This window comes from Strix uralensis, chromosome Z (genome assembly GCF_047716275.1).
Source record: "Strix uralensis isolate ZFMK-TIS-50842 chromosome Z, bStrUra1, whole genome shotgun sequence".
In the NCBI taxonomy this organism is placed as follows: domain Eukaryota; kingdom Metazoa; phylum Chordata; class Aves; order Strigiformes; family Strigidae; genus Strix; species Strix uralensis.
This window is the reverse complement of record NC_134012.1, coordinates 41460670-41471251: the sequence shown is the minus strand read 5'-3', so window position 1 is coordinate 41471251 and position 10582 is coordinate 41460670. Positions and strand designations below refer to the sequence as shown.

The 10582-nt window shown below is 38.8% G+C and overlaps 1 pseudogene; it reads right to left on the bottom strand.

Moving 5' to 3' along the window:
* Window positions 1-7924, bottom strand: part of LOC141938242 (kinesin-like protein KIF20B) — a 20568-nt pseudogene extending 12644 nt beyond the window's left edge.
* Between the last annotated feature and the right edge of the window lie 2658 nt (window positions 7925-10582).

Genomic DNA, 10582 nt, shown 5'->3' with positions numbered 1-10582 from the left:
AATTCTTGAGACGCACCATCACCGTAACAGGTAGTTAGTGAAAGGGATGTTATCGGGGGGATAAAAACACCAGAGGTCCAGCTTGTTCACTGCAAGGCTGATCCTTTAGTTTATTTTCTTCATCCATGTCTTCAAGATAACCATCTACAAGTTTCTTGAGGATTTCCAGGCGTGTGTCAGCATCTTCTTCAAGCCGTTCTCATTCGTAAGAAAGGCACTCACTATAGTAGGAAAAATAAGTCAGATAAAAGCTAGCTAGCATGAGCTGCTAAGAAGTTATTAGTACAGCTGCTTATAAACAAAGATGTTTTTTTCTTTATTTTGGCACAACAGAACAATAACACAAAATGGTGTTCCTACACCAAGACAGAAGTCTATTTCCTGCACACACACTCCCGAAGAATGAGGGGGAGACATATATATACACAGATTATGGCTGACACCTAACTACAAGCATTGTTTCTAAGCTTCTTGAGCCAGAATACCCATTTGAAGTACCACTAAGACTGCAGTAACCAAAGAATGTGCAAGTGTCACTCTTTCTACAGACATCCTATCAAAGCTCTTCTGTTAGGGAAAGCTCTGCAGGAACACTGCTGACAGATTACACACACCCCCCCTCCATCCCCCCCAGAATCAAAGCCTTTCCTACACAGTATTTTTCCTGAACTCATAGTCCAAACAGAAACTGATCTATTAACAGAGGCAGTAAGTCTAGCAGAAGAGTGTGGTCTCTTATAGCCAAGAGACAGATTTAAGAAATAAGTGAATTTAATTTCATTTTTTTTTAATCATTAACTTTAAAAACCACTTAAAGCTAACTTACTTGAAATATATTTCCTGCTCAGCAAAATATCGGGCAAATTCCTGTGTCACCTCTTCACGAATTTGTAATTACAGCAGTAACTTATTCTTCTTTTCAGCAAGAAGTTTGTTCAACTCTTCTATGAGACTCAGCAGCATCTAGAATTACCATTGTTATTAAGTTTTTCATAAAGAAATGGTTTCCCAGAAGTGAGATTTTTCTCATTCCTCAAACACTACAACACCACTTTACTCTTGCACCTGAAACAAGCTCTTCCAGTTCTTTTATTAGCTTATTCATAAACAGGAAGATTTATGAGTAGATCAAAATATCTCTTTGGTACTAACACAGCAATTTTTAAGTTTGCACAGAGCAGACATTTGTAAAGAACATCCATTTTATTACAAGAATTGTTGAAGTTGTCTTAAACAGGCTTAAGCTCCACAGAAACTGGATCTTGTTTTCCAGATGCTCATTTTTGGGGCAATATTAATGAAACCTCCATAAACCAGTTTCTAGCCCTCTGTTCCCTCCTCATCTTCCCTAGAAGTGACTAAATTTGCTTAAGGAACAGTTTTCAGTGTTTTCTTGTGCATAGAATACAGAGGAACAGTCTTGTATTGCTAAAAGCAGGTAATATTTGCTGTGCATTGACAGGAGGAGGAGAGAAAGCCAAATCTGCAATTCTTACTGCCTAGTCTGTATTCAGACACATTATACAGTTTTCCCGCAACAGGCACCACAGGATGAGTAATCCCACTTTTAGTTCTTAATGCTGGATTTAGATAGAATAAGGGTGATCAGAAGAAAAAAAAAAAAAAAAAAAGGTGAGAGATTGGGAAAACCAGAATAATACCTTGCTTCAAGACTCCATGCTACGCTAATTCTTAACATAGCCCTGGCACACACCATACCCTCTTTTTTTCCCAATAAGAACTGTATTTTCTACAGATTTCTGCACTGCTTCTTCTCTTGACATATGCTGTTCCTCCCTGTCATTGTCATCTTCGATCACATCTTCTAAGCTCCTGTCCCATGGGGCAGTAACTCTTTTCCTTGAGATTGGCATTTTAGTGTGACTGAGTAGTGATGATGTTGCTGATTTCTGGCCAAACAACTGATCTTGGGCAAGAACAGATGTGTCCACTAAAACCTACTCAGAAAACAAAGAATAAAGTCTTCAGTATTTTTTAATCCTCTACTGGCACTTCCAAAATACACCTGTTGCACTTCCCTATAGGTCTCCTGAGCACAGTACTCCCCCAGTCTATCCTCTGCTCAGAGTCACTGCTCAGACCAGTTTCCAGCTAGAGTACAAAGGAGGCACTTTAGAGTCTAACCCTTCTTTGGATTGCAGGAACACCAAGTTTCACGAGCTTGACAACCTACAAGAGGGCTGCCACCTCACGCACCAACAGATTTCTGTATTTCCTATACTTTGAGTTTCTAGTTGCATTACACGAATGCCATCCCACAAATTCTGTTTCTTGAGCAGTTCTATCACCCTTACAGTCTGCTCCTTTCAGTGTTGTACTTGACCTGCTTAGATGAGCCCACATTCTAAAGGCCTGGATCTCTTGTCCTTTGAACATATCTAACTGTCAACAGAAGTTTTCCATGGCTTCCATTAAGGCTGCAGCACTGATCCCCAATACTTTTGTCTTCCAACTCTGCCAGGGTTATATCACTGCACTTACTCCTACTCATTCTGCTTAACCTCCGCCTTCCCACTGAAGCTCCTAAGGACATAAAGATGACGTTCAAATCCTCTTTGGTGCTCAACCTATATACCTCAGGTGAGCAATATTCCAAATTAAGATAGCAGTAGTATATGGGGCAGCTAGACTTGCTCCTAGGTGAGAGCATGTTATGACTACAGAAGAAAAATTCACCCAGATCTCAGGGAATTTCTTCCAAATATAACAAGTGTCTTGTCAGGCTGGATATTTTATGGGAATTATGGATTTTTAATAGGACATGTTCCCACTCCCACAAAAAAAGAAATGTATGTCCCAACAAAGCCTTTTTAAAAGCTTTACAAGGAAATAAAGCCTGACTAGGAGCAATCAGAAAATACGATTGCAACACGAGACAGAAAAATCCAGTAACTAAATTCGTATTCTTAGAAGTGAGGGAACCTGCTCTTTAAAGGCGAATCAGAAGTATCAGAAATCAGATCAAGATAAACTGCAACACACTTACTTTTTGTGCAGTGGCCAAGACCTTTAACACATTGAGTGTGTTATCATATGCTGAAGCACACTGGCTTATGTTTACCATCATGTATACCTTCCTCTTTCCACTGAAGAATCCTTGAAGGAAATGAGTTAACTTCCTTCCCCGAAAGGGTATGTGCTGCTGCAACCTTTAAAGACAAAAGAACAGATGACCAGATGCTTAATAATGTCCAGCCAGCGTAAGAGCTATCCAGCATGAAGACTTAAAAATATTTATTAAAGCAGTAGTCATTAAATCATTTAAAATTGTTTTGGACTAGATGCAGCTGTTTGTAGAGAGACTGTGTGCTGTTGGGACTGTGGCTTTAGCCATCATCTCAGGCAGGCTACAGCAATACAATCGGGGGAGCACCTAAACCAAGGGAGTGTTTGACCTTTAGCCTTGGGCAGGTCACACAGCCTCCTGCTACACCAAACCATACCCCAACCTCTCTCTTCCTTTCACCATTAACGAAGAGAACATGTCTAGTTCTAGGCATGCAGTATCCAACATCATCAGAGATCTCTCTCACTCAGTATCCAGCCTCTGAGAACAGACAATAGCAAGTGCCTAGGCAAGAAAATGAGCATACACCAAACACATGGAGATACTTTTCAGAACTTTCTTCCTAATCTCCCAGCAGTTTGGCACTTGAATTTAACAGCTGGGGATGTAGTTTTTGATGCTTATAGGAAATTTTATGAGAATTCCTAAAACATGACTGAACGCACACTTGCCACCAAATAAGTTGGCTGCATTTTGGACACATAACAGCTATTCAGTTATATGAACAGTGCTACAGAACTCAGGAAGACAGTGACACTCCTACCAGAGTACATAGACAGCTCATAAGTAGCTTTGCTGCAGGACTGACAGTCCAAAATAATTTTAAGAAATTTACTGCTTCCTATTCAACTTGCAAGGGGTAGGTATTAACACTTTAAGAGATCATGCTTCAGAACATTTCTTCTACATTGTTAAAATCCCAAGTTATTAGGATCAGAAAAAGACATTCTGAATACATTAACAGCCCTCTAGGCAGCTGCTAGTTTTAATGCATCCTTCCTATCTGGAAAGAACAGGAAAATAAGACAGACTGTAACATCACAAAACATAATCAGGAACACACACTAGCAAAGCTCTTTCAGCTTAAGGTGTTACAGACTTTGAACAGGCTGTCAGGAACAGTGTGACAGGGTAAGTGAATTTGGCAAAGCACATCAATCAGCAGACTGAGTTCATTTAACTTCTGGGACAGAAATAGATCTGCAAATGAGAACATGTGGAGAAAGCAGTTCCTAGACAGTTATATCCAGCTGTGACTAGGTATCGTACTGGTTTTTAGACAACTAACTTCTTGTATTATTTCACTCTTATTTAGATCCCCAAGCTAGGGCATAAATAGTAGGAAGGCTTTCTTTTGTCTGCATATGGTTAGCTGGATCAGGAGGAGAGTGTTAAAAGTTACGTCAGTATTTATTAAAGCCAGACAATTTTTGTCAAATGGTGCACAGTTATGATAGCACAGCAATATTATGCTGATGAAAAAATGTTACACTGGAAGTACGTAGACAGCTGAGTTACTTCATAAGGAGTAATAAAAGGCTAAAAATTTGACTCTTACTATGACACTAGTGAAAAGGGGATTTTAAACTTATTCCAAAGTTTGTTTCTTTGATAAACCAAGCTCAGAGGAGTAAAGTTAAATTGCTAAAATATATGATAGCATGCTTAAAGGAGATTAGACCTGATGATTTAAAGAGCAAAACAAGGCAAGTTTAAGATAACTCTGGTAGATCGACAATTCTATACATTGTTTCTGCCAAAATCTTAGTGTTAGCATTGCATATTTTAAACAATAGCTTTTAAACATTGGAGGCAGTACCTAAAAGCCACAACCAGTTTGCAATTCGTAAAAGAACTTACTTTGACTGTTGACAATTCTTGAGTGTGTTAACACACTTGCCCAGCATCAGAAGAGAGGTGTTTATATTTCCACTCTCTTTCAATCTATGACCTTCACTGTGGGTCTTGGCATATCTTTCTGAACCAGCAAGATCACACAGTGACAGTCTGAAGGCAGATAAGGAGAATTCCCTTTATTACCTTAGAACATGCACAAATTCTTCACTTTTAAAAATGATCACTTTTTTTAGAGGAAGAATTTCTTGATCTTCATCTGCACAAACACTTCCATCCTCTTCAATGTTGTTTTCTCAATCAAATTTTACATTACTTCCTGACAAACCTTTTCCCAACACACCTCCTATTTCCCCTCCCTCCCGCCATCTCTTCCTTCTGAGGACTCAGAGGAGTTCAGGTGTACAGCAGGCTAACAGAACCTTGTGCTGCACAGAGGGGACAAGGCACAGAACAGCCCTGCAGCCTGATGGCTGGAGGTAGAGGGCCAAGAACTGTGTGATGGTAGGAAGTGGGGAAACCACCACACACGCATGAGTTTCTATCAGGAAGCACTGGGTGTATAGTGCAGTACCAGCACACCAACACAGACCATAACTGACAGTTCCCAGTACCAGCACACCAACACAGATGATAACTGACAATTTCATCACAAAGAAGAGAGGGTCTCTGCTCTGAACTTACTCATTGATTCAGGTCACTCGCGGTGCTCCCGAATCTTCAGTTTTCAGTATCTTAACTGTGAATATGCTGTGGCTAAAAGGAAAAGTTTAAATCAGCAGAGAAGTGATAGACAAATACATTCAAAATATTTTTAACCTCCACAACATCTGTTCAAAACCTGTTGAATCTGTCAACTTCTCTAAGCATATACTCTATCAGATACAAACTTTTAAAGAGATGCTTATGTAGCCTTTATTTTGCTTTTTCCTCAGACATTTAGATGGAATAAAGCCAAGTGCTTTTGCTTGAAGGAGAGTATTTGATAAAACTGTTAGCTTTTGAACATGTTCATCTTACTGAAGGATTGAATCCTTTTGACTAAAAGCACTGGGTCACATAGTGCTAAAGGATGTCAAACCTAGATATCTAGACCCTGTTAAAGCCTCTTCCCCTCCTAAAAGCCACAATCCATATTTTAGCTCCCCCCTCCTCCCAGACACCATCCTATGCCCAATGTTATTCAAAAAGTTTCTCACCTTCTGCTGGAGCAAGTATTTAGTTTCTTGCTCGCGATACTCTGGTGTTTCAACCCCAGTTTTAGAAGTCTAAAAGCTTCTTTAGAATCAGAAATCTGAACCCACTGCAGATCTTTAGGAAGAACAAACATGGTAATCTTGTAAATATTATCAAAAAGAAAGAAGGGATTAGGGATAACATATGCACACCAAGAACGTTTACTTGAGACATAAAAACATTTTACTAAGCATGCTTCAGACAGAAATTATATGACGACAAAATCAAGATTCTTCCTTCCATGGGAAAGGAAGGGCACATATTTCTCATCATTTCATCCTATTAGCACACAGAAATATGCTCCATCCAAATTAAGTGAGCAACCTTAGCCCGCGCTCTGAAAAGCCAAAGCACAGGGTCTAATATGAGCATGAACGCCCTATGTTCATACTCATCAAGGCAGAATTCTACCTGGACAGCTTCTCTGGTTTAGCCTATGATCTTGAGGGCAGGGGGGGAAATCACCTAGACATCTTTCAGGGCCATCAAGTTAAAAAAAAAAAAAAATCAGTGAAGAATTCTGTCTGCAGTATGATGACTGTATGTCATCTTGGTATGGGCTCGAGTAAATACCTACAACTCTACTAATGGAACTTATAATATGAACATTATGGCCTCTGTTAAACTAGAGGTCACCAAAATTGTACTAGCAAAAATACCAGCTGTGACCAAGAAAAATAAGAAAATCAGTAGCTGGTTTTCCTCAGTAACATCAGGAACAGCCTTATACTTCCAAATGTTATAAAAAGAGATTATGCTGAAGCATAGCTCAAAGCAGACTATTTCCTACTTCACACATCTTCTAGTCTTTGAAGAAATGAAGGAGTTGGGTTTATCATCTGATTCAGCTTTCTGAATCTATAGTTTGGCATATGAAAGATAAAAGTAGCAGGCCAAATACCTACAAAAAAGCCTTTAATCTAGAATTGGGGTCTTGATTGTTCAAAGAACCTATAACGAATCAAACAGGATTTGAAAGCTGTTTTTCCCATGGCCAGAAACAAACACTGAACTGTTAGAGTTCTGCTAACTCCCCGCCTCGCCCAACCCACAACAAATTACACCACACGCTTGATTAGAGTACTGTAAAATGTAATTTGCAGTCAGACTGAACTTTCTCACATATTATCTGAAGTGTATCTCTACAGAAAATACTAAAAAATAGAACTGTTGAGCCAATTATAACTATAGGTAAGAATTTGGAGTCTTTTAAGAAAATGGAAAAAACCAAAACACTAAAAAATTTGTCAATTGTCCTCAATATTTCTCCCATTTCAGAGAAATATCAAGGCAGTGGAGTGCACGCAGGCTTTTAAGAGTTACAGTTAAGAATAGAGAGAAAACACTATTAAAGGCACAGATACTTCTGTGTATGCAGGTTGTTGCCTTTCATGCTCAAGGTAGACATTTCTAGTGCCACAGTGAATACAGTTAGGAGTTTTCTAACCTAGAAAGAAACATTATTACAGGAAGACTGACTTTTCAAATTACACGTTTGGCAGTTTGCAACGTATTCTAATCACCTTTTACATAAGAACATCCCTTGATGTCTTGAGCAAGGCGTAGTGTTTTTCTTTTCTTGTCATTTGATACAGGAATCAATAGATCATAAAAACATTCATTGCAAATCTCACAAAATGAAACCCAAAGAGAAAACGTCACGTGATTTTTCACAGTTGTGCTAGATTGTTCTGAGCCTTTTAAGAGTTCTTCCAAATCTGCCAAGTACAAAATATTACAAGTCATTATAGACCTTGTAAAATGAACTTCATTCAAAAAATTAATAAGAGAAAACTGGTATTACGGCAGCCTTCTAAAAAGCACTTACCCCAGACAAAAATCCCTTGGAATTTTTCTCCCCTTTCTTAAATATCTGGAAGTCACATGCGTACCCTATATATTTGCCAGACACCTAATCTACCACTTCCTTTCCCACTTACAAATTCTATCAAAAACATGCAGCTTTGTTAGAATTATTCAAGTCTCTTCAATGTCTTCAGAAGATAGAGAATCAAACCGACAAGTACATGACATTCCAACATTTTAAAGCAAACCTAGTATTTAGGTCGTTTTTAAATGCCAGAATTAGGTTTATCTGATTACATACAGGGTCAGGATACCACTAGAGACCATAGCATAAGTAGTACTACTTTTCCTTGCCATAGCCTCATCTCATTTAACCCCTGTTCAGGCATACTTCTAACCATTTTATCCTTGTGTTTTCTGGCCAGGTAACTTACTCACTATCCAATTCACTGGCATATAAAAATGTCAAGTAGCCATTTTATTATTAACGTAGGCCAGAAGTCAGTTGTCGAACTTAAGAAAGCTTCTTTGCCTGCTTTAATTGCAATTCTTTAATATAAAACATACCCTTATAACCAACTGGTGCTCTGCTGTTAGTGCTCTCTCGATGGTCTACCTGCCAAAGAGAACAGAGACTTTAGGACACATCGCTGGCAGGACATCACCAGTTACTTGTGTAACAGCTCCACTGGACAGTAACACAGTGTCGTTGCAATATGCCAGTACAAAGATCCTGACTACACATCATGTCTAGTTCAATGCACCTGCACATTCCTATTGAAAGGATTGTTCTTACCTTAACACTTGTTCCTGACACCCCCCTCACCTCAGGCCCTATCACAGTAGAGAGCATTTCAGCTCGCTGAGCCAGAGGAAAACTCACCACGGAAAAATAGAGGGGTGGGACCCCGCAGAGAAGCAGGGTGATTTAACAGGATGATTTGCAGAAGTCCGGTTGTAGTTCACACATTATTCTTAACCTGGTGAATCTAGACAGTCTGGAAATTTTTATTATTGGTATTTTGCTAATTCAGAATTCCATATCTTACAGCTTCCTAGGTCAACTCTCAGAAACAGAGGTAAACATAGAACACTTGTTCACTTAAGAAATTAAGTGAGCAACTTACAGCCTGTATCATGTAGTAGTATCACAGTTGAAATAAAGCCTAGGTTTTAGAAAGAGAAGGAAAACTTCCTTCTGCTGAATCTTTAAAAAAAAAAAAAAAAAAAGAAAGGTAAAACAAATCCCTACAGATAGAGGTTAATACATATACACTCCATTCCCACTCTTAGTTTTGGTTGTTTGGTTTTTTTAGGCAGAGAACTGCAAAGAAGTGCGACTTGTCTACCAAAACCAGTATGCTTAAGAGAAGAAACATGGATTAAAAAACAGGTGTGATTTGGGTTGGGTTTTTTTAATGTTTTGTCAAGAGCATACGTCATATAAAGCTGGGATTCCATAAAGCGGTTCCTGAAATAGTTAAATACATATGTAATCAAAACTTTCAGGTTTAAGCTTTACACACATAAAACACCCACCCAAACCTCTCTCTGTTGAAGTAGGTGTCAACTTTGAAAACTGTTGTTACAAGAACAATACTTCAGCTTATAAATTTAGTGGCAAAACTACAGGGGACACATACATGATCGTTTTTTCTGAAGCCCTTAAAGACTGCTAGAGCTAGATAGAACATATGCCTGTGCTTTTGAAGTGAACTCTTGAAGAATTCTGCTGCCTCCTGCCTTCCACACTGGAGAATTCTAGTTAACTAACTCGGATAAAAATCGAGGTAACAGATATATTCCATCCCACAACAGTCACAACACTATTATAACCTAGCATACCACTAGGGAGATGCTTAATTCTTTTCACTAAACATAAAAAATGCACTGCAATCCCTTTCTAGTTCCAATTCCCAGCATATGCTCAGTTTTCTTACATTCTTGCATTCATTTCAGAATTAAAGACACCAGGAAGAAGGTATGCTTATACAAAATACAATCCCCGTAACTCTAATTGGACTAAACAGCTTTAGAATTCCAGGCACTGAAGTGTATTTCTGGACTAATCAACAGTGATCTGTTTAAGAATAAAGTCCAGCAGAAACCTGTTTGAATTCAAATCTTTAGAAGTCCAACAGCTTTATAGCTCTGCTGTTCCAAAAAAACTCTTCCTTCCTTTGAGGTTATTTGCACAGACTGGAAGAGGGGAACAACCCCAAAATCATTCATTTCTGTCAAGTATCCTGAAAGAGAGTAAATTGTTTAAAGGAGCAGACCTACTAGCATCCCCACAGATGGCGAGACTATTTGCATTCCGTCCTTATTAAGCACCAGTAACCCCAGAGGATAAATTATCAGATGCCCAAGCTATAGAAAAAAGCTCAGTGTTTACATTCTATCAAGTATTCAGCCACAAGGCAGAAATCCACAGAACAGGGTTCATCAGCAATATTGCTCACTTTGCTGCTAATCTGAAGAGCTACCTGACAGCAAAGACACATCCATACTTAAATACAGAGAGTTGCTTCCCACTGAAAAATGAAGAGCACTGGGCTCTCTAAAAATGCATGTACTCATCAGTACAGAAAAAAGGGC